Source organism: Triticum dicoccoides, chromosome 2A (assembly GCF_002162155.2).
Source record: "Triticum dicoccoides isolate Atlit2015 ecotype Zavitan chromosome 2A, WEW_v2.0, whole genome shotgun sequence".
Taxonomy (NCBI): Eukaryota; Viridiplantae; Streptophyta; class Magnoliopsida; order Poales; family Poaceae; genus Triticum; species Triticum dicoccoides.
Window position 1 is genome coordinate 152052755 of NC_041382.1, and position 9862 is coordinate 152062616.

The following is a 9862-nucleotide window of genomic DNA, read 5'->3' on the forward strand; positions in this document are numbered from 1 at the left end:
CTGTTACTTAACTGCAGGTGCATTCGGTCACTGACATATGGGCCCAACAGGGGTCTGGCCCACATGTCAGTGACGCAACTGGACCGGCAGTTAATTCAGTGCAGCTCAGTCCATATCTTACGTAGGTGTGCCATTGCTCGCTATAAATTCTGCGCCTCCCATGACATTGCTATCTCCTCCCCCTCATGTTCACGTTCATCGCTATCTCCTCCCCTCCCTCTCACGTCGACCACGATGGCATCACCCCTCCCAAGCCCTAGAAGCCCCTCGCTGCACCACGCGGACGGTCACGCGTCGCCGTTCCGTTCCTCGCCGCCACTAGTCGAGGAGGATGCGTCGGTGTTCCGCTCCTCGCCGCTATGCGATGCGTCGCCGTTCCGTTCCTCGCCGCCACTAGTCGAGGAGGACGCGTCGGTGTTCCGCTCCTCGCCGCGACGCGTCGAGGTGGACGCATCGGCGTTCCCAATCTCGCCAGCACGCGCGCCGGAGGACGCGTCGGCTCCCCGCTACGAGGAGAACACCGCACCGCCCGCTGAGCCGCCCATCCTTGAGGAGCTTTGGAAATAAATGGATGTCGCCTTGTGGGAGGCTTTGCCTCCAGCAGAGCATGCCAAAATAGAGGCGGAGAAGAAGGCCGAGGAAGAGAAGCGCACCGCAGAACAAGCTGCCTGGGAGGCCCATGTCGCGTCCGAGAGAGTCAGGCAATTGGCTCTTTGGCAGAGGGCTCATGCGAGGGCCGTGAGGGTGGCGGAGGACGCCCGTGCCGACGCCCTGAGTGTAGTCGGGACCAAGTGCCTCATCTACGCTTGGCGGTACGTGGACCGGGTGCACGCTTCCAGCGAGGAGGAGTACCTGTTGGCGCCAGATCACCACACCGGTGAGATCGCGCTCGCCCGCTGGCAAGCCGCCAATCAGTACCTCGCGAGTTGCGAGGCTGAGGAAGAGGCGTTGTGTCAGCGCGCTGGGAAACGGCCGCGCACCAGGGCACTCGTGGCGCGCCGTGGCTTTTAGGAGGAGTATAATTTTTGTTTCGTAAGGCGGTCTCATTAGTTTTGGGACGCAAATGATAAATCCCGAACGTTCAGGAATTTTTAGCATCCTTAATTAAGTATGTAAAAGGGAAAGTTTGGAAACCTTGTGTATTCGTACACATTTTGCAAGTACATGCATATAGCACAAACTTTACTACATTGTTGAGGAAATCGTTAACTGGTAGCTGCTCGGTCGGCTGGTGAGTAAGGAATTAATAGGCTAATCGGCAAGTTAATCGGCCATTTAATCAATTAATCGGACGATTTATCGGGTGATCAGCTACTCGGGGACCCTATGAGTAGGGATTAATCGGCAAGTTAACTGGTTAATCGGATGAATTCTTGAATAGGGCTTTACTATATACTATCGCAGGAAAAGACTTCTATGAGACCAGGTCTCACGCGAGACCCATCCTGATGGATGACACGTGGCATTCACAAATCACAAAGCATCCCCCACCCCCACTTAAAAGCCATGTGTCATCCATCAGGACGGGTCTCACCTGTTAACCGTGAGACTTGGTCTCATATACGAGTAATTTTTTTCCACTATCGCACTACAGTCTCTCTCGATATATGCTTGCAGACTGTGCTACTCCCTCCGTCCAGGTCAATAAAGTCATCTTCGGTTGTGCACCGTGACCAAGAAGGAGGGAAGACTTATACACCTAGACGGAGGGAGTACTACTATTACTTATGTACGTGCAAATGCACGTTTTAACATTACGATGCGGTTTTTGTAAAAGTAGAAAAACAACACTAGTCAAGCTTGTGAAACGATTCAATGCAAAACAAAAGCAAAAATGCTCGTTTGATTGTTTACTTTTAGCTTCCTTATCTGTGGTTATTTCTGTGTCGTACTTTGTACGAAGTATCTCACAGGTTGGAAAGGCATGCAAATTCCCAAACCACTTCCTACACCCTGTATCTCACTGGTTGCCGATGTTGACGTTATCGCCCATGTCGTCGAGGATGAGGTTGCCGAGGTCAGGGAAGAAGTCTTCATTCGCAACTAATCATGTGGACTAGCATAGTAGTAGGATACAGAGTAGAAACATGAATTTTACCACAATTCCGAACAGGAAGGACATAAACACATACGGTGCAACGGGAGCTACCCTGTTGGCATTGAGGTTGTCGCCCATGTCCAAACACCACGTAGACACGGTCTTTGAGCACGGTTCGTAGTCGTTCCATGCTCAGGCATTGAAGTTTGTAACTATTTTAGATTAGAATATACTACTCCTCCGGTGCTAGTAGTAGAGCAGAGTCCTACTCTACTACTCTACTCAAGCAAGTTAGGGCATAGCATTGTAGGAAGTACCAGTACTGTGATCACTCAAGCAAGTTGTCTGGCATCGACATGACCCTACGCTGCTGGTATGTATCTCGTAAGTCAAGCGGTGTGCTATAGTCATCATCACCTATCCACTTCCCGCAGCACATATTCGCTTCTCCATCTTTGTCCGCACATAATCTCGTCCAATCTTCCATCCCCGCTAAGGCGCTACTCGGGGACCCTATGAGTAGGGATTAATCGGCAAGTTAACTGGTTAATCGGATGAATTCTTGAACAGGGCTTTACTATATACTATCGCAGGAAAAGACTTCTATGAGACCAGGTCTCACGCGAGACCCATCCTGATGGATGACACGTGGCATTCACAAATCACAAAGCATCCCCCACCCCCACTTAAAAGCCATGTGTCATCCATCAGGACGGGTCTCACCTGTTAACCGAGAGACCTGGTCTCATATACGAGTAATTTTTTTCCACTATCGCACTACATGTCTCTCTCGATATATGCTTGCAGACTGTGCTACTCCCTCCGTCCAGGTCAATAAAGTCATCTTCGGTTGTGCACCATGACCAAGAAGGAGGGAAGACTTATACACCTAGACGGAGGGAGTACTACTATTACCTATGTACGTGCAAATGCACGTTTTAACATTACAATGCGGTTTTTGTAAAAGTAGAAAAACAACACTAGTCAAGCTTGTGAAATGATTCAATGCAAAACAAAAGCAAAAATGCTCGTTTGATTGTTTACTTTTAGCTTCCTTCTCTGTGGTTATTTCTGTGTCGTACTTTGTACGGAGTATCTCACTGGTTGGAAAGGCATGCAAATTCCCAAACCACTTCCTACACCCTGTATCTCACTGGTTGCCGGTGTTGACGTTGTCGCCCATGTCGTCGAGGATGAGGTTGCCGAGGTCAGGGAAGAAGTCATCATTCGCAACTAATCTTGTGGACTAGCATAGTAGTAGGATACAGAGTAGAAACATGAATTTTACCACGATTCCGAACAGGAAGGACATAAACACATACGGTGCAACGGGAGCTACACCGTTGGCATTGAGGTTGTCGCCCATGTCCAAACACCACGTAGACACGGTCTTTGAGCATGGTTCGTAGTCGTTCCACGCTCAGGCATTGAAGTTTGTAACTATTTTAGATTAGAATATACTACTCCTCCGGTGCTAGTAGTAGAGCAGAGTCCTACTCTAGTACTCTACTCAAGCAAGTTAGGGCATAGCATTGTAGGGAGTACCAGTACTGTGATCACTCAAGCAACTTGTCTGGCATCGACATGACCCTACGCTGCTGGTATGTGTCTCGTAAGTCAAGCGGTGTGTTGTATTCATCATCACCTATCCACTTCCCGTAGCACATATTCGCTTCTCCATCTTTGTCCGCACATAATCTCGTCCAATCTTCCATCCCCGGTAAGGCGCCTCCCCCCCTCGTTCGAAACCCAAGCACTAACAATGGCAGAACCGAGCATCGTTCGCCGAAAGAGTGGCTGGAATTCGCTCCCCATAGAGGTAATCAAGCTCATTGTTTCACGTGTGGACAATCTCAGTACCATGCCGCTCGCCGCGTGCTTGTCGGGGATGTACCGTTTACTCAAAGCCCTCAGGCCGGAGCTTTTTAAGCCAGCTCCTTGCTTGCTGATGTTGCCTGTTCTTCAGAAATGGCACGTCACGCAGCATAACGATCGTAGGGTGGCGAGCATCAACCCCCTTGACTGCGATCCGATCCCCGTCAGCCTCAACTACATTAACGGTATGTACTGGGTCGGCATGAACACGTCTTGGACGGTGCTCGTCAACGGTCGCGGCAGCTGGATGCTGGTGGAGGTCTACACCCGGCGATTGATCCCCCTTCCTTCGATTAACACTGCACTGCTTTGGCACCATGGCCCAAAATACTCAGAATCTTACAGTAGCCAACATGATACCAAGTTTGATTTGCTCAAGGTTGTAATCTGCCAAGTGCCCACAAGATCTGCGAATTATAAAGACTTCAGGCTAATTGCGTTCTTCAACCGCGGTCTCGCCTATCAGACAGGTCACTACGGTAAGAGGATAAATCTGCACGTCCATGGCAGGATCATACATCCTCCATGGTTCTCTGATGCCATTGAACACAAGGGCTTCATTTATGCTGTCGACTCCTTCTATGGTTGGACGTATTGCTGGCCTACTCCAGTCATCACTACAAACGGCTGTTACTGCAGTATGTTACTTTCCTATGATATCATGATGGCTTGCTTATATTACTGTCAACATTTTCTGAAAAAATATTCATGCTCATAACATGCTCTTCTTAAGATTGACTAAACCAAGAGCCCTTTTTTATTTGACTCCAACTTGATATGATTTTGTAGGCCGCCTGGTGTCCCTTCCCTTCCTAATCCCAGAACCTTTCAAAGAAAAGCGACATGGAAGTTGCAGGTGGTTCCTGGCTCAATCAGACGACGGCGAAAGATTGATGATCGTTCGCACGTACCGGACGTGTTGTTTCGCGGAATACAATCACAGTCACTGCAAGGTCTTTGAGCAGGATCCCAGTTTCTCTGGGCCTTCCGGAATTTTTGACTGGAGGCTGGTAAGTAGCCTTTGTACACGCTCTTTGTTTGTCAGACTGAATTATCCGATTAACCAGGAGATAACCGACGGCAAGGATCATGATGGCAGCACGGTTTCGTTCATCAGGCAAAACTGTGTGTACACAGCGTACCATGCGTCTCTCCATGCACCATACCCTGATATGTGCCGCCACGCTCTGCAGCCCAAAGTAGGAGAGAGGGTCGCAAGTATCAGACTTCGACCTGCTGGCTGGAGTTTCCCCCGTCAGGCACCCATCTGGTTCAAGCCGTCAGCCAATCTCCACAGCTTAATAAATAGTAACGTCTAATTGAGCCAGTTAGTTAGATGCGTACACTTGGTGTAGTAGGATCTTTATTTAGTTTGATGCATACACTTGTTCTTTTTTGGTAGCCCTTTTGTAATGATGGCTGATGTTTGGTTTGGAAGAGAGAGCTGCATCTTCACTCTTCTGGCCTGCTTACTACTTCTGTTGCACCCCCAGCCCTGGTTGTTGTTGCTGCTGTTTTGAATGTACAATCAGTAGTATATTTCGTCTGTTGGTTGAATAAATGTGTTGTTAGAACGACAAACACAATGTTTTGGAAGTCGTTGCACGGTTCGATCCTTTAGTGCCCCGTACCGTACGTAGCGCATACTATTTATCGTACGGAACACATTTTTCTGAAACTCGGAACACATTTTCCACTTGTTGATAACATGCAGCCCACTGATGAAGGCCCAATAGAGAAGCCCATAATTAACTGGAAGGGAGGCTCTCACATGAATCCGGCCTAGGTACATGCTCATGGTCCCCTAAATATAAATAAGTAAATAAATAAATAAATAGAGCTAAATGCTCATGCACCAGTTCTTTGGGAAAATAGGTAGCCCAGTATTTCTTTTTGAAGAATACCCAAGCTAGGCCTATTTGTTTTCTCCGAATTACTGGGCTGCAAATCTTTCAAGACGAGGAGGGATGCATTCTGGCCTGGCTTAAGAGTATGGTCAATGTCTGTTAAAAGTAATATCAAAAGGGGTTGAAAATTCCAAAAAAATTATAGCAAATGGGATATAAGTTTCTTTTTTTGTTTTTGTTCTTCACTGATATCTTATACGTATTTCATTGGATTTAACACGACATAGTACTAATTTATTTTTAAATTTGTTTTAGTATGGCTATTAATTTTTGGATTAAGAATATTTCGTTCCCCAGCAAAAATTTATGAATTTTCAAAAATTCCCACATATTTAGTTGATTTTTTGACCCTGGTACTGACCAGAAAATGGCCAGCAATTCTAAAAATGGAAAACGGGCTGCAATAAATTCCATATGAATTAGAAAATGAGTAAAAAATATAAGAATAATAGTAAATGGGCTGTACATGCCACAGATTTCGAGGCTGACTTGTTTACGCAAGGCTTTGTCAGTGAACACACGATTCTAGCAGCAGTTAGTGTTGGATGTCCATCCAACGACCGACGTGCTTCTTCAATCTCTAATCTTCCTACTCTAGCCGCCTAAACTAGCACCGACGGGACTGCCTGCTCCCTCCTCTTGTGGCCCACTGTGATGCGCGCAATCTTCCCCGGCCCACCCTACTCCCTCCGCTGGCCTGGCCCCACGCAATCAACTGCCTCCTTATTACACGAAAAAAATGATTCCTCCCACTGACATGTGGGGCGCACCGGTTGGGAGGCTGACCTGTGGGCCTAATAAGTTGACGCGTATATAGGGGTTGTCAACTTAGTCAACAAACGATTCTAGCAGCAGTAACCGTTGGATTTGAATCGAACGGTCCTGCTGCTTCTTCAATCGCTGCTCTTCTTGCACCAGCCGCCCAAACCAGCGCCGGGGAGACCGCCTGCTCCTGCCTCCAGTGGCCAGCTGTGCTGCCGATGAGGCCTCATCGCCCCCTACTACTCCCACCGCTAGCCAGGCCCTGCGGCGATGGCAGCCTCACACCGCAGCCGAACCACTGAACCCTCGTACTCCTCTCCGCGTGGGCATCCACTGCCGCATCTTCCCCGGCTCCGCGTTGTCCCCTTCCTAGGCCTCGCCGTCGTCCACTGCCTTGGTGCTCTCGGCGTGGCGTGGTCAACGTGGTCAACGACATTCCATCGGAAGAGTACTGTACATGGAGAGGCTGACAGCTGGGTCCACGACCACATCCCAGTTTTTTTGTGATTTGCCAAGTAAGTCGCTTTGTCAGGCTTGTTGGGCTGCAAATCTTTCAAGACGAGGAGAGCTTTTATTCGGCTGGCCGAGAAAATGGCCCATCAGTAATGAGAAATGGGCTGTACATTTTTAAAACACATCAAACCGGCAATTAGTTTCAAATATCTTTTCTTCATTTCGAGATTTGAAATTACATTAATTTTTATGCGTGGAGAATTTGTTGGATTTTATATTGATATACATTTATTTTTAAAATCAGTTTGAACGTGAGTCGAAATTTCGGGATTAAAAATAGTTCGGACCGCACCGAAATATGCAAAATTTCGTATAATTTTTTAACCGTGGCCACAATATGGGCTGTAATGCTAACAAAAAGAATATGGGCTCAAAAAACATTAATAATTAGCAAATGGGCTGTAAATTATTAGAAATAATGGCAGATGGGTTGTATGTTGTTTTCCACAGATTAGAGGCTTTCCTAAAAAAAAGGTTGACGCACAAGCAGTGACAGTTGGATGGCCATCCAACGGCCGTCGTGCTTCTTCAATCTCTGCTCTTCCTGCTCCAGCCGTTCAAACAGGCACCGGCGGGACTGCCTGCTCCCTCCTCCCCGCGGCCGGCTGTGCTGCCGTGCAGGCTTCACCGCCCCATCGTACTCCCATCGCTGGCCTAGCCACCCCTCTACTCACCCACACCTGCTGTTATTCTCCGACGACGGCAGACGAACCAGTAAACCCTCATACAGTCGTACTCCCCTCCGCGTGGGAAACAACTGCCGAGTCTTCCCTGCCTCCGTGTCGTTCCCTTCCTAGGCTTCGCCATCGTCCACCGCCCTGGTGCTCTCAGCGCGGCCTGGTCAACGTGGTCAACGACCGACATGCATATGAAGTGGACTGTACGTGGAGAGGCCGACGTTGGGTCCACGACCACATGCAAGGAAATGCCTCCTTATTACGCGCAAAATAATGATTCCTCCACCTGACATCAGGGACCCACCAAAAGGGCCTCTGTATTTCGCAAAAAAAATGTTACCGCCACTGACAGCTCGGACCCACCAGCTATATCTTCGCACGCAAGGAAGTGCCTCCTTATTACACTCAAAAAATGAATACCCCCCTGCTAGCTGGGACCCACCTTGGTGGGAGGCTGACTTGTGGGCCCACTAAGTTGACGGGGACGGAGGGCTTTGTCAACTTAGTCAATATGCACGATTCTAGCTCTAGTGACCGTACGATGTCCATCCAACGGCCGTAGTGCTTCTTCAACCTCTGGTCTTCTTGCTCCAGCCGCCCAAACCAGCGCCGGTCGTGCCTTGTGCTCCTACCTCCCGTGGCCGGCTGCGATGCGGCGGAGGCCTCACCGCCCCCTACTACTCCCACCACTGGCCAGGCCATCCCACAACTCACCCACACCCCCTGTTATTCTGCGGCGACGGCAGCCTCACACCACAGCGAACCAGTGAACCCTCGTACTCCTCTATGCATGGGCATCCACTGCCGCGTCTTCCCCGGCTCCGCGTCATCCCCTTCCTAGGCCTCGCCGTCGTCCACCGCCCTGGTGCTCTCAGCGCGGCGTGGTCAATGTGGTCAAGGAATGGCTTCCATCGGACGTGGACTGTACGTGGAGAGGCTAACAGCTGGGTCCACGGCCGCAGCAAGGAAGTGCCTCCTTATTACGTGCAAAATAATTATTCTCCACCTGACAGCGGGACCCACCAGACGGGCCTCCGTATTTCGTGAAAAAAACGTTTCCCCCTGATTGCTGGGACCCACCAGCTACATCTTCGCACGCAAGGAAGTGCATCCGGGCAAAAAAACCATTCGCCCCCTGACTGATGGGACCGACCAGCTACATCTTCGCAGGCAAGGAAGTGCCTGACAGTCGGGACCCACCTGGTCGAAGCATACATAGTGTTGTCATTCTGGTCGCGAACGTGTACGTACATACTGGTCGATGTAGAGGCATGCACGTGTCGTAGTAGAGGCGCGCACGTGTCGTAGTAGAGGCGCGCACGTAGCATTTACATGTATGTACAGCGGCCAGGGTGCAAGAAAGAAAATACGGCCACGTATGTGTACATACGGGCGGGGTCTCGAACGCCTACCCGCGCATACATACGGCCAGGGCTCATGTACATGGCTGGGTCGGAACGGAGAAACAGCGTCGTCGTCATGTTCATGGGGAGGCAACGGAATGCGTCGTGTTCATGGGGAGGCAACGGAATGCGTCGTGTTCATCGGGAGGGCTTGGACGGAACAGGCGATGGAAACAAGGCCTGGCGTACCGCAGAACAAAGGAAACGGCCTTGTGTTCGACCGGCCACATTCAAAACGGGATCCTGTTCATCGGGAGGGGTCTGGTGTACTGCAAAACAGAGGAAACAGACCTCCTACGGTCGAAACGGGGGTCCTGTTGATCGGGAGGGGTGTGGCGTATCGCAAAACGGAGGAAACGGACTTGTGTTTGAGCGCTACGGTCGAAACGGGGGTCCCGTTCATCGGGAGGGGTGTGGCGTACTGCAAAACGGGACTCCACGGGATACTGTTCATCTCCACCGTCGACCTCCTCCAGCCTCCACGGGCTCCTATTCATCCAGCCTCCACGGGCTCCTGTTCATCCAACCTCCACCGCGCGCTACTCCACCGGCTACTGTTCAACCACCCTCCACTGTCTACTGTTCATCCAGCCCTCCACACCACGGGGTCCTGTTCAACCACCCCTCCATGGGCACCCCTCCACCATCTACTATTCATCCAGCCCTCCACACCACGGGGTCCTGTTC